Source organism: Leopardus geoffroyi, chromosome D1 (assembly GCF_018350155.1).
Source record: "Leopardus geoffroyi isolate Oge1 chromosome D1, O.geoffroyi_Oge1_pat1.0, whole genome shotgun sequence".
Lineage (NCBI taxonomy): Eukaryota > Metazoa > Chordata > Mammalia > Carnivora > Felidae > Leopardus > Leopardus geoffroyi.
The window spans coordinates 45,296,344-45,311,567 of NC_059329.1; the positions used below are offsets into that span (position 1 = coordinate 45,296,344).

The following is a 15,224-nucleotide window of genomic DNA, read 5'->3' on the forward strand; positions in this document are numbered from 1 at the left end:
GGGGCCATCTATAGAACACAGCTACTAGATAGACAAAATGTGTGAGAGTATAACTCCCATACAGGAAATGTATTGCTAGAAGAACAACCTTAGGTAAAAGTTCTCTTTTCCATCTTCCTCTTTTTTGGGCTGATAGGCTTTCTCAGATTTCAAACTATTTCTTCATACATTCCTTTTTTCATTCAACTTTTACCAATTAATTACCATTTGGGCTTGTGGCATAGTGCTAGAGCCCGTATGAAATTAGAAAACAAAAACAAAAACAAAAACGTAATAGTGGCCCCTGGAGGCAGCTTGGAGCAATAGAAAAAGCATAGATTTGGATGTCTGATAAACCTACACTTGAATTCTGGCCAGGTTAAACTTTCTCTAAATAGGATTTGAATCTAGACCACAGGGAGAAACCAGGATAAATGGTCACCAAGAGATGGGCTGGATTTCCAGAAGGGATCCTACTTTCTCCACCCCTTGATGGAAGACCTACCACTGTGGCTCTGACTTGTATGCACTGAGAGAAAGCAGCACCTAGTGGGTGCCCTGTTTTCTCCAGCCCCTTCCTATGGCATCTCTGCCATTTGTAAAGAAAGGGAAGTGGTATTTTCACACTTTTATTCTTGCTCAGGGTAGAGAAAAGCTCATCACTACATTTTCTTCTTCTTTATTGATCTTAATTCCTAGAAAATCAATCTATTACATGATGCCTACCCTACAGCGACTAAAACAAGACTGTGGACATTTCCACTTCACATAGTCCCAACTAGCACTTTTCTGGAATCTGCCTCACACTGGTTTGGCACCTGTGTGGTCACTGGTTTGGTGGTCTGTGTGGTGTCTGTGTGGTCTATTGAGTTAGAAAGCCAAAGAGATAAAGTCCAAACTTCCAACTCCTTAATTATCTTGACCTGACATACCAGAATAACTGGAAGAAAATGTATTCTCAAATAATACAGATAAACTATTCCTTCTTAAGTCACTAATTATAGCCTAACAGAGCCCAAGAGTTGGGCTAAGGGAAATTTTATACAGACATCTAACCTCTAAAAATTGAGATTTAGAACTAAAAGCAAAGGCAAAAACATAAGTAAACAAAAATAACTGGAACTGTAACAAACTAAAAACCTTCTGCACAGCAAAGGAAACCATCATCAAAATGAAAAGACAACCTGTTGTATGGGATAAAATTTTTCAAATCGCTTATCTGATAAGGGGTTAATATCCAAAAAGCATGAAGAACACCTACAACTCAATAGTAAAAACAATAACCACAACAACAGACCATCTGTTTTAAAAACAGATAGATGAGGGGCTCCTGGGTGGCTCCATCAGCTAAGCATCCGACTCTTAATTTCTGTTCAGGTCAGGTTCTCATGGTTTCTTGAGTTTCAGTTCCACATCAAGCTCCATGCTGACAGTGTGGAGACTGCTTGGGATTGTCTGTCTCCCTCCCTGTCTGTTCCTTCCCCACTTGTGTGCTCTCTCTCTCTCTCTCAAAATAAACAAATAGACTTAAAAAAACAAAAATAGATGATCTGAATAGACATTTTCCCAAAGAAGACATACAGATGGCAAACAGGCTCATAAAAAGATACTCACTGTCACTAATCATCAGGGAAATGCAAATCAACACCATAGTGAGATATCACCTCATGCCTGTTAGAATAGCAATTTCAAAAAGACAAGAAACAAGTGTTGGTGAGGATGAGGAGGAAAAGGGAACCCTCAGGCACTATTGGTAGGAATGTAAATTGGTGCAGCTTCTATGGAAAATGGTAGAGAGGTTCTTCAAACAGTTAAAAATAGAACTACCATATGATCCAACAATTCCATTTCTGGATATTTATCCAAAGAATATAAAAACAGTAACTTTAAAGATATATGCACCTCCATGTTCATTGAGAATTATTTATAATGGCCAATATATGTAAACAGCCTAAGGTCCATCAAAGGATAAATGACTAAAGATAATGTAGAATGTGTGTGTGTCTGTATGTGGTGTTTATAACGGAATATTACTCAGCCCTAAAAAAGAATGAAATCTTGCCAATTACAACAACACAGATGGACCTACAAGGCATTTGGCTAAGTGAAATAAGTCAGAGACAGACAAATACTGTACGATCTCACATGTAGAATCGAAAGAAAGAAGGAAGGAAGGAAGGAAGGAAGGAAGGAAGGAAGGAAGGAAGGAAGGAAGGAAAGCAAGCTCATAGATACAGAGACTGGTGATTATTACAGGTGGGGGTTGGGAGGTGGACAAAATGGGCGAAGGGAGTCAAAAGGTACAAACTTCCAAATATAAAATAAATCATGGGGATATAATGTACAGCATGGTGATTATAATTAGTAATATTGTATTGCGTATTTGAAAGTTGTTAAGAGTAAATACTTTTTTAAAATATTTATTTTGAGAGAGAGAGAGAGAGAGCATGTGCACAAGTGGGGGAAGTGTAGAGAGAGAGAGAAAATCCCAAGCAAGCTCCACGCCGTCAGCACAGAGCTCAACATGGGGCTCAATCTCACAAATCCATGAGATCATGTTCTGAGTCGAAATCAAGAGCCAGACACTTAACCAACTGAGCCACCCTGGTGCCCTGAAGAGTAAATCTTAAAAATTCTCATCACAATAAAATTTCTACAACCATGTATAGTGATGGGTTTTAACTAGATTAATTGTGGCGACCATTTCACAGTATATACAGACATCAAATCATTATGTTGTACACCTGAAACATGTTGTATTACAATTATACCTCAATTTAAAAAGACAAAAAATAAAATAAAAAGGGATGAGAATAATTTTTTACGGGTTATGTTTCAATTTAGCCTTGTAAATGTTAAAAGTAAAGGGTCATTTGGGGGGGAGCTATTTTTATAGTGTCCTTAGGTGTATGCAATGAAATACAGAAGAGTGAAAACTGAGCACACAGTGTATGAGCTAGTGAAAAAGATAAGCTTTCCCAGGAAGCACTATTCATTCTTTATTGAACAAATATAAAGAGACTGTACAATATTGAGAGATTTTCAAAAAATCGAGTCTATCCATATCTCCCCCAGTCCCCCACGATTGAATTACTGCCTCCATTTCCAGCCCTAATATTTAATTCTTTCTGGGAACAGACAATGGTTACAGCAGCTCCACTTTCTCTATGAATCTACTACATTAATCATGAAAATGCAGACACCTCCCCCACTACAGGTGAAGTCAAAATGCCTCCAAGGTTTACTAAAAGCTGCATGGGTAGATTTGGTCTAGGCAGCCAGGGTTTTCCAAATTGTCCCCCCACACCTTTGTCTTCTCATTCCTGTTTTCTATTAAATTAGTAATATTTCTGTTTCAATTCTCTTCTCCCCAGGTTTGAAAATTAAACATTTTATGCTCCTTCTATTTAGTGGTTACTTTGACAAAATCTGAAGTTGACCAGTATTCTGTGCCTCATCTCAAATGATACAGGAACCTTAAGACTCTGATCAGGACTCATCCTTCAATCCCAGTCTTCTATGCTAATTTTTTCTAGCATTGTTTCTTTTGCTCTGCACATCTCTGTAACATTTCTAGCGGTAACTCAAAACCCTCTTCTCAGAGCACTATTTCTTAGAATCATGTATTGACAGAGGCTAGGTTGCATACCAACTTCAACCTTGATGTTTTAAGAGGAAGTTTCTAAATAAGCTCACATTACAAGGTATAAATTTAGCTCTCTTGCTAAAACATCAAGTTTTAAATGATGACTTTCTCTTCTGACCATGGAACAGTTTTTCCAACTTTCTTCTGACTTTGGAGTAATATTCTCAGGACAACCCTGAGTCGGGCTCCATTCCTTAGAACTATGTGTCCAGCATGCAGCAAACATGGGGAGACTGCACACTTATGGCTCAGTACTAGAGAAAAATCTATTCCAAGATGCTGGAATCTATTCTAATTCATGCTGTCCTATTCCTCAAAGATATGGCTAACCTGTGGGAAAGCCCCACCAGTATCTTCAAAAAAATGTTCAACCTTTCTTCCATATGCTCTCCCTGTCTATGCTATCCTTGTGTACACTTTTCTGTTCCACCCCATGTCTTAAGTCATCATACTGTGAATGTAGTAACTTTATAGAAGATTTGGGGTTGTCCTAAAAAGGGAATTACATTATAATTGCACAGCATTCTATAATCTCAAGAACTCTCTCTTCTGCTTTCCTAAACTTACGCTCCTCATACTACCCCACACAGCCTCTAAAGTGTGCATTTCAGTCCACCTTTCCCCACTACCTCTCTCTTAGTGGGGAGCTTACCAGGCTAGTCTGTCATCCTCTAGCTTCTCTGGAACTCCATAGGATCAATTTTTCTCTACTTACTCATGCAGGTAAGATTACCATTATTAAGCACTGGGTACTTGGGCTTTATCCTTGAGGCTTTCTAACTGAGACTCTAGATACACAAAAGTGCCCCAAGAACAATTTCATGGAATAAAAGGAAGTCCAAATATGCTGGCCTCTAGGCCCCCACATCAACCCCATCTACTTATCAGAGATCTTCTAGTAATAAAAGCAGAAATGAGGTCAAGACCTATGACAAGGAAATTTCACTGCAACCAATTATAAATATGCTAAGTTGCTACTTCTTTATAAATACCCTAAAAGCTAAGAAACTTGGAATTAACAATTTTCTTTCATAACAGGCAAAGGAAGATGTCTCCTTCCCTCATGGGTCTTGAGTAGGAACATTGGTGAGAAAAACATTCAGACGAATAAAGGAGTTTTCATCAGCAAGTGAGCACTTTAGCACTACTATGATGATAAAAACAAAATATTTTCCACAGTGTATAGATTTAAGGCATTATTACGCCACAATGATTTTGTCTTGTCACTACTCCCTTACTTCTGCCTTTTAATGATAAATAACCATTTCTTAGTTTCTCATTTTTGCTTTATGGGGTTTGCTTTGCTTCCCAGGCAACAACTATTTACTGAAGATTAAAGACAAAGAAAAAAAGTCAAGAAGCTTTATTCATTCCATGGTAGCTCTTCAGAAGAGATGCGAAATAACTCTTTTAACTCAACTGAGAATAGTCATTATCTACCATGTACGCTAGTGGGCTCACCAAGCCCTGGAAAATTTGGGGGTTTGCCAAACTAAATTCTGGAAGGATAACACAATATAAAAGTGAATATTGCCTTATTCCACTCTCACAGAGAAATGTCTCTTCTCTTTTTAAACCATAGGAACTTGGCAAACTTACGAATGTTAGGAAAGAGAAATACTAGCCGAGTTTAGGTAGCAGAGGGAAGACAAAGGATAAAAACTACAGGGTCCTTTACCTGGATAGATTGATTTTTTTATTATGATTGCGATTATGAGCATTACACTGAAAGGAAGAAAACTTATTTGGGTAGCTAGTATGCAGTTGCAAGCCCTATTGTCAGTCTAAAGTGTTTAGACTGTTAGTTGACAGGTCAAGATGAGGAATCACTTCCGACGAGGTATGAAGTGATTCCAAACTCCCTAGGTCAGAATAGCTTAAGATTTCACTCTGAGTTGAATTCCTACAACATAAACCAGACCTAAGTTTCAGGAAGAAAATAAATACGTCTTATATGAGAAGATGTCATAGATATGTAAGTCAATCTCTGAGTGAACGTTGGGCTACACAATAAGCCACCCCACCTTGGCCCCTACCCCCAACATAGACCATGAGTGGGGAACGGACTCAAAGCAGTAAACGCATTGGCTCATGAGTGACCACTTCAATTCTGTTTGTTGTTGTTCGAATTAAGGGACACAAGTGGAGTGAATGAAAAGGTAAGGGACACAAGAGCAATGAGGTCATTATTCTGTTCATCTAAACAGCACCTTATTTCCATTTGTACACATATCAGGTTGTTGCCTAGGAAATGTTTAGAAACCACTGTGTCAATAGAGAATGAGAGTCCATTGTTACAATCATATTTTCATTCTCACTGACTACATGAGCTTGAATAGGTCATCTTGACCTAATTTATTAAGCTTAAAAAAATCAGGCTTGTAGAAAATAATACATGTGAAAGTGGGATTTGCCACTGTAGCAAAGGACCTAGAGAAATAATTGAACTGTGAGACTTCTGCAAATTCAGATAAGCCAGATATGAAGCAGAAGAGGGGATGTAGGGACACCTGGCTGGCTTAGTGGCCAAGGATCCAATTCTTGATCTTGTGGTCATGAGTTTGAGCCCCACACTGGGTGTAGAGATTACTTAAAAAAAAAAAAAGAGGGGATATAGAAAGACTGGGACGAGGCATCAATTTCCATGAAGGCCAGAATTAAGAAGGAGGAAAAGTTGTTATATTTATCATAATTCATGTGACCATATATTCAGATTTGGGCCTAGGACATTCCCAGTTTATGCCCACTTCCTTGCATGGTTATCCACTACACCATCTTTCACTCTCAAAAATGTGCCAATATAGATGATAAATTACATGGTCACATTAATTACAGTCAAGGTAAAGACCCACAGATTTAGGATATACTGGAGTTTGGTTAACTAAAATCTATATCCTATTTCCTCTTCCTGTAAACTATCCTTCAATTTTAACATGCATTATTTATAGCTTTTTTTTCCTTTTTCAGCTTTGAGGTATAATTGACCAAAGAAAGTAATAGAAAGTACAGAACATGATTTTTATATAGGTATATTGTGAAAGGATTTCCACCATTAAGTTAATTAACATATCCACTACTTCACATATTTACTTTTTTGGTGGAAGAACATTTAAGTTTTATTCTTTTAGCAAATTACAATTATACAATACAGTGTTATCAACTACAGTCACCATGTTATACATTAGAGCCTCGGGCTTTTCTTTGTATTAGAGCTGAAAGTTTGTACCCTTTCTACCAATCTACTTCTACTTTCCTCAACTCCTGGAAACCACGTTTCTGCTATTTCTAGGAGTTTGGCCTTTTTTAGATTCTACATATGATATCATGCAGTACTTATCTTTCTCTGGCTTATTTCATTTAGCATAATACCCTTTGGGTTCATCCATGTTTACCCAACTGGCAGGATTTCCTTCTTTTTAAAGGCTGAGTGGAGCACCTGTGTGGCTCAGTTGATTAAGCTTCTGACTCTTGATTTAGGGTCAGGTCATTATCTCACAGTTTTATGAGTTTGAGCGCCACATCAGGCTCTGGGCTGACAGTGCAGACCCTGCTTGAGAATCTCCCTCTTTCTCTGCCCCTCCCCTGCTTGCACTCTATCTCTCTCAAATAATGAAAAAATAAAAATAAAGGCTAATATTCCATTATATATGGATACCACATCTTCATCCATTTAACCATCAATGGACACTTAGGTTGTCTCTGTATCTTGGCTATAATGAATAATGTTGCAATGAATATGGAGGGGTAGATACCTTCTGCTTTTCTTTCTGCATGTTATAGAAAAGAAACCACCTTTCCCAGTTTTGTCAGACAATTTTAATGTAGTAGATGAACCTCATCATCAGCCCAGCACATTCTTCTCATTGCCTCTCAAACCACCATCTTTGTTTTGGGGGGGATCCCAGTAGTTGGGAGTATGCCAAGACCAGTCAGTGTCTCAAATGAGATGTTTGTAGTCAGCACCTAGATGTAGTGTGATTAGAAGCCAGACACTTAGCAGCTGGGAAAGTATGCAGTCAGACCCATTTAAGGGGAAAACTGTGCATTTTAGCCTGCTCCCTCTGCACTAATCCAGGCTGTATTGCCATGAGTATGGAGGGGGGAGAGTGTTCCTACACCCACTTACAAAAACTCCTTTTCTGTTTGCTATAGTCCTGTAGAACTGTAAATGCAAGCCTTGTGATTTAGGGACCCAGCCCTCAGATGGTAGCTATAAAAGTTGAAGTGCTAAATATGTGGACAAGCATCTTTCACGGAGATGCTAATAACAGTTTTGTTGGAGAAAACCAGAGGGAGAAAAGTGGGGAGGGGAGTAATCACCAGTTCTCTCAAGCTCCAAGTTCAATAACAGTCAACACCTAGATGCCCACTAATCAGATGCCAGATCCTCAGGCAATAACTTGTAAAGTATTCATCCAAAACCCTTCCAGAGAAAGACCAAGAGAATGGGTGCTTTTGCCTGTTCCCTCTGCATTGAACTCTGTGGGGATAGCCATGGCCAAGTGATATCTTTGTTTGCTATAGGTCTGTGGGTCCCATGAATGCAAGCCCCATTTGCTTTCAGCTAAATGATCTGAGGGACCATGCTTTGGGTGACAGCCCTAAAAATTGGGGCACTAGATGTGTGGTCCAGAACTTTCCCTCTTCAGAGAGAAGCTGGGAGTTGGGGTTTCCCCCCTGACTCTATACAGCACTGTATTGGGAGTAGATTTGATGGTAAGAATAGGTGTACCTATTTTGATGTAGGCATTTTCTCAGTCACCCAATACGTGAAATAACTCAAACAGTTTCTGGATTTCTGAGGAAATTGCTCCTTGTGTAACTATAGATTTGGTTCATCCATGGGAAGTGGGAAATTTAGGAACCTCCTATGTTGTCATGTTAGGTTGGAATCCCCTAGCTTTTCTTATGAAATATAAAGTACTTCAGTATTTCTATCCTCCTCCCAAATTAGAAGAACACTGGTATGCTTTCATACTCCTAGTCTATCCAGCTTAGAATTTTATAATTATCTTTTAATGTTAAAAAAAGTGTAAGTAAATTTTAACTAAAGATCATAAAAATGTTATTACTATCTGTGTCATCACATTATCCTCTTCTTTCTGTTTGGTGAAATTTATGCTTTAATAGTTCAAGTAAGGATCTATGTTTGATATTTGTATGCCTAAAAATGTCTTCATCTTTATTCCCTCCATAATGATAACCTAACTGGGTATAAATTCCAGGCCAAGAATTAGTTCCCAACAGCACTTGGATGATATTACTCTATTTCCTTCCCATATCCATTCTTCTTTATCTGCAATCTACCATTTATCTAATTACTGTTTTTTTAAAGGCAATCTTTTTTCCACCTGATAGTTTTTATTATCTCCTTTTCCTTGACATTTTTCATTTTCACTATGACTAGAAATTGGTATGTTTTTACTGACTACATTTAATATTCAGTGCATTTTATGACCTGAGAATGTATGTTACCCTTCCTCAGATATTCTCCATCATTCACATGGAACACTGTTCTGAGTTGCTTTTCAGTATTTTTCCTTTTTAAAAAAATTTTATCTTTCTTTTTGTGATAACCTCTCCAGGTCTAAGAGTTTTGTGATAGGTCCCATCTGGTATTGCAGGCTTTAACAGTATAATGTTAGATCAAGATTCTTGCCGAAAATGATATTGTAGAGATCTTACAATCCACAATCAAAGCTCTATGCAGATTATTTCAGTCACTAGGCTATATTAGAAAACAGTGCTATTCAAGAAGACGGACAGGTCATGAAAAAGAATAGAATAACACATCACAGCATGATGCAGGTGATTTCCTCACCTTCAAAATCATCCTCAGTTTTCACATTACTCCACATTACTCAGAGGAACAGAGATGATATTCTACAAACTCACATGTATCCCCAGTATTTTATTTTAGTGTACAAATTTAAAATACTAGATTGTAAGTTAAACATATCCAACTAGAAATCATTAACATTACAATGATAAAGAAGCAGCAAAAGCCTGTCAACTTTCATTTCACTAAAAACAATCTAAAGATGTCAGCAGGTGAGTGGCTCATCCTAGTGAAACAACAGACATACCATTGGTTTTAAGAGAGACTTCATATACAAAAATTAATTTTAATATAGAAGATAGAAACTAACATAGCTAACAGACTTCCGTTATTGTCATCTGGATCAATTGGACATTGTTGGAAACTTTTGTATCCTCAAACTGGTGACTTGTTCGTATTGATACATTGATTTAAAAGAACATTTTTAACCTGCTCAATATATCCTGATCTTCTCATCAACCTTGATAAAAGCATTTTTCATTACCTAAGTATAACTGACATTTCTTGAATACTACTGAAAACCCTCTCACAGTTTCATCTCCTATTCCAGCCCACTGCTACAAAAACCCATTTCTTTTAGTCACTCAGGAATTTCCCATCCCCACCCCTGTCTACATATCACAATCCAGAAGCAAGAGATTTAACATCAGGCGGCAATCCTTGACCAATGGAACTAGCAGCTAGGAGATAAATGTTTCTCCTTTTTTCCTCAGGTAGATAATTCTTAGGCATCATTTCCCCACAAGATTAAGCAACACATCACCAGTGGGCACTGACTTCCCTCCTCTGTTCATTCCTTCCTTTTTCACTTGTGCTCCTGGAATCATATTCCCATATAAACCACCTGTCTTCAAGCTCTTTACTTAGGCTTTATTTTCAGGGAAATCTACACTAGGATATTTTTCAAGAACCTAACCCTTGGGTACACAGATATATAGTCAATTGCAAAGCTACAACCCATGTAATGAGTCCATTTCTTTTTAATTACAAAGTTAATGTATGCCCACTTTTGCACTGAAAATAAGAGTCTCACCGTTTCTAATCTGATGTTTTTCTGTACAGTATTGGACATCAAATCATTTAAATATAATTGAACTAATTTGCCTAAAATCAAGGCACATTCTTCTAGTCTGACACCCACCAGACAAAATGCCCAGAAAGACTCAAAGAGAAAACAAAGGTCCATTTATGAATTTGCTAGATTAGTAGATTCTGTAAGCATCTGAGGATACAAATTTGAAATAGGAGACATACCTGCCTTCAGTGAGCTCATATTATGGTAAGAGAAACATAATAGATTCATATATATATATAGTATACACACACACACACACATATATATATATACACATACACATACATACATATAAGACACACTCAAATGAAGTATAATTACATGATATATAAAATAAAAAATTATTCTATAGAAAATGAATATACAAACATGGTACTTAGATTCTACCTTCCCCCAAAAAAGATCTTTGCTGCATAATTTTAGGTACATTATTTAATTTCTCTGAGTCTCAGTGTCCTGAAATGTTAAATAGAAACAATTATAACTACTTTAAAAAGTTTTTGCAAAAATTCAAAAAGACAATATGTGAAAAGTGTTTGGCATTTAATATATGGCATCCACTATTATTGTTCTTTGTTACAGACTTTTCATCGCTATCATTAATAACAAATGTCATTTACTATCATTAATGTAAGAGGACATGATTTGTTAATTTATTAATTAATTTATTTATTAATTTACAAATTAATTTATTAACAAATTAATATGTTAATTTAACAACATAACAGGAAAATAACCATGGTAAAAATAAATGAAGTTAGGGTATGTGGTCTAGAGAGAAGTAGGGAAGGCCAGAGGAGGCTTCGAACGTAAAGGTGAAGAGAAGGCAGCAGATCTAAAAATAAGTTCATAGCACAGGTGGGCTTGTGGGTGTTCCAAGTCCTTAGTCCACAGTATGGAGGAACTCACAATTCTAATTTGAGGTCATGACTTCCAGAGCCTGTCATTTGTGGAAGAGCAGCGTCTCCATCACCCCTGGATCCCTGACAAATACACAATTGTGGCTTCACTGGTTTCTCCCCTCAAGCAAGTGTTAAGCTGAAACTCACTCAAGCAGAGCTATTTAGCTGCCCTTCCCTCTCTGTTCTACTGGCTGTGTTGTCATCATGTGTATTCAATTAAGATTAATATCACTACCAAAAGAGTCTGAGTTCTCACCAAGCCCCAAACAGAAATCACTCATTGGGAACCAAAGTCCTATGGCTCCATTATGTTCTGAGGGCAAACAGCAACTGAATGATGAATTACATCCTCCATTTTGTTGTTGTTGTTATAGTTGTATAGATTTAAAATGATTAAGACAAGACCCAGCTGTAACACATCAGTAACCAATGTAAACAAGACTACTCTTTTTATTAATGGATAGATAGTCCTTACATCCTTTTCCATTTTATTTTATTCACAATTATGGTCTCTAAGAACATTCTTGTTCTTACTCTTATTTTGGCTCATTTGAATTAACAAGACTTGTTTCTTCTTGATAAATTATGTTTAATTAATCCTTTTGGACAGCACTGAGGACCAAATATTGGATGAGCTACTTAATCATGAGCCCTGTCAGAGCCCAAATCCACCCCAGACTAACTAATGGAAAATTGTACGAACAATAAGCATGCTAACAGAACAGATAAAGCTGTCCACAGCCACTTGAGAAATGCCCTCCCTCAGGATATGTTTCAAAATTCTGCACGCGTATCTAAAAGGTTCCAGACTTTTTGTCTGGGATTAGTTTTTATAAAGTCAAATAGCAGATTCACCATCGCAAATCCAGATTTGGGGAAGACTGAATCATATACAGTTTGAGGGGCCATTTTGAAGAAAAAGAATAAAAGTAAATAGGAGATAGATATAAATTTTAACATGGATTAAGGCTAAAAAAGGAAATGCTAATAAAATGTAAATTTTTTTAAAGTTGACAAATACCACAAACATCACTGAAGTCAGAAAAATAACATACATTCACTAAATTACTGCGTGATCCATTTCTATAATACTTCCTCATACATATTTTTGCTGGTTTTTCTGGTTGTCTCTTCATATTACAACAATTTGTAGTATCATTTTTTGATAGAAATAAATGGAAAGAGCCTTTTTTCTGGCACAGTTGGTCAAATATTATTTTTTTTAATTATTTTTGATGGCATTAAGTAGGCATCTGTGTTAACTGAATTCTCTACTTACAATGTTACATATCTGATGATGCAAAGAACATTCAACAGACAGGCTTCCAGTTCCTTCCAGTAAGCTCTGCTCACAAAATTCCAGGGCCAGATACAGTAAGACTGTGATGTCACATCTTGGTGTCACAATGTCCAGCATAACAAGCATTAGCAATATTCATGAAAGCCCTTTCTATGTCAGGATGCTTAACAGCTTCACTCTTCACGTAAGTGGCCATTTTTCATAAAAAAAAGCTATTAGCATTCTTCAGCATACTAGTGAAAAATACTGGTCCACATCTTCATATGGTAACTTTAGCCTCATGTTCTCCCCCAAGTATATATGCCATACAATGTCTGGCCTTGGCATTGGAATCCAGATTCATTCATGCTGATATCTTTGTCCTTTTCTGTATCTCTCCCAATCCTCTCTACGTTGAAAAAAACAAGAAAGAGCACGAAGCCTTCCTAAGCACAGAGTTCTTGCTGCATTTAATGGAAGGATTCCCTGGGGTTCTACATGTGTATCAGAGGACCTGGTTCTGCCAAAAACGGCAAATCTAATCATCAAAAGGACATTTAGAAAGGATTTTTCTTAAAAACACACCCTTGAAATTAAAAAAAAAAAAAAGTAAAGGGGAGAGAAAAATATGATTCTTAAGTTACTAGAACATGGTAGCTGCACACTCAGCCGTTAAAAAAATTCTTGAAGGATTAACCATGTATTAGGGATTCTGCATTTTAATTTTGGCATGAGATCTTGGAGTTTTAAGGAAAATACAGTTGAAACCATTATTTTTTCAAGCTATCTGATAATTACATGGCTTACATCCTTTTCTTCCTTTTTTCAGATTCCTGTATTGGTGTTTTTTGTTTTTTTTTTTTTTTTGTTTTTTTTTTTTTTTTAACTCTAAACAGGGCTACATTTGGAAGTGGTGACAAATTTAACACTTACACAGAATTTCTTAATGTCATTTCTTCTCCTAACAAGCTTAGTGAGAAATGAAAATATGAAGGAAAAGACATATCTTACTTGTGTGCTTCTTCCAAGCAAAGCAAGAGAATAGTTGTAACAGATTCCATGCATTAGTGGGCACTCCATTACCCTATTTTGCTAAGAATCAAATCAAAAGAGACATCTGTTCTCAGTAATTCCTCTTTCTTCTGTACCAGCAAACTGCTTCCAGGAGAGGAAGAACTCCACAGTGCCATAAAGAATCCCTCTGGCTTTCAACAAACCATTATGTGAAGGTCAGGTCTATATGCTACCAAGAACAGTTAAGGTAAAAAAAAAATTATATATATATATATATATATATATATATATATATATATATATATATATATATATATAACACACACACATACAGATATATAGACAGATACACACACACACACACACGTACATATAATCAAAAGGGTAACAAATTGATCTTCTATTAATCAAAAATGGCCAGGAAGTCTCTATTAGATTGAATTTTTCCAGTTAATGGTAAACATGGGATACTTGTTATGGGACCTGTTACATGTCACACTATGATAGGACCATGCTTCTCAATGTTTTTTAAACTACATTCCTTCTTGATGAACATAAAAATCTCCACTTTCCTGGAGCTTCTACTCTCTGCCTATGTCCATAGGCCTTGCTCTTGTCTTCATAATGGAATCAGTGAGAGACAAAGGAAATTTTATTTTCTGTATGTTCCCATCAGCCAAGAAGTTCCCTTTAGCTTTTCTGATGCAGTTTACATTACAAAACTAATGGCCTTTTGTGACATTTCAATTTGAAAATTTGTATAATGTTAAATACATATTTTCATATTGCCCGCTGGGAGAGTGATACGTTCTCCTGGAGGAAGAAAGGTCTCTGCTCCGTCCCTACCCACAAGTAAGAAATGCTGCTCAAAGACTAATGATTCCAATTTTCTGCTTTAGTAAATAGGATAGAGAGAGCATAATTGAATTCCATTTAGTGCTTAGGATCTAATAGTGCCTCAGGCTCTGGATGATAAAGTTGGATCTTCACTATACAGCACTATAGCTACAGATTTACAAAATAAGCAAGCTTGACTGGAAGGTGTACCACAGAGTCAGGAAATACCGCAAGTGCCCCTCCTCTATTGTTATTTTTTTTTTTTAAAACAGAGTTTCCGTCACTGTGAGCATTGTTGAGAATTATAACTTGAAAATATTTAAACTACACAATGCAGCTCATATCTTTGGTGATTTCCCCCCAAAGCATCTTTATCATATATGAAGAAAGAAGCTAATCTCTTTTTTAATCTATTGCCTTAGAATCCTCCTTTATTTGCAGATATGTAATGACTTTGCCATGTCAGTATTTGCTCAGACTCTGGATATTAACTTCCATAATTCTTTTCACATGCTCCTGGCAATTAATCCCTCATGCAATATGCATACTTTAGTGCCCTTTTACTGCATGACCTCCACGGTCACATCTCCCCAGGCTAATACCATGCTAACACCTAGATTCTGCTTTCCAATTTTAGGATATATTGAGTTCAG

General features: G+C 36.8%; 2 long non-coding RNA genes across 3 annotated transcripts in view; one reads left to right on the top strand and one right to left on the bottom strand.

The window, feature by feature from the left end:
- LOC123601049 overlaps positions 1-12,885 on the bottom strand; it is a 177,964-nt gene extending 165,079 nt beyond the window's left edge. For both annotated transcript variants that reach the window (XR_006713949.1, XR_006713950.1), the window contains exon 1: positions 12,721-12,885. This is a non-coding gene — a long non-coding RNA (uncharacterized LOC123601049). The remainder of the gene's footprint in view (positions 1-12,720) is intronic.
- LOC123601050 overlaps positions 12,868-15,224 on the top strand; it is a 51,548-nt gene continuing 49,191 nt past the window's right edge. The window contains exons 1-2 of the long non-coding RNA XR_006713951.1: positions 12,868-12,925; positions 13,872-13,981. This is a non-coding gene — a long non-coding RNA (uncharacterized LOC123601050). The remainder of the gene's footprint in view (positions 12,926-13,871; positions 13,982-15,224) is intronic.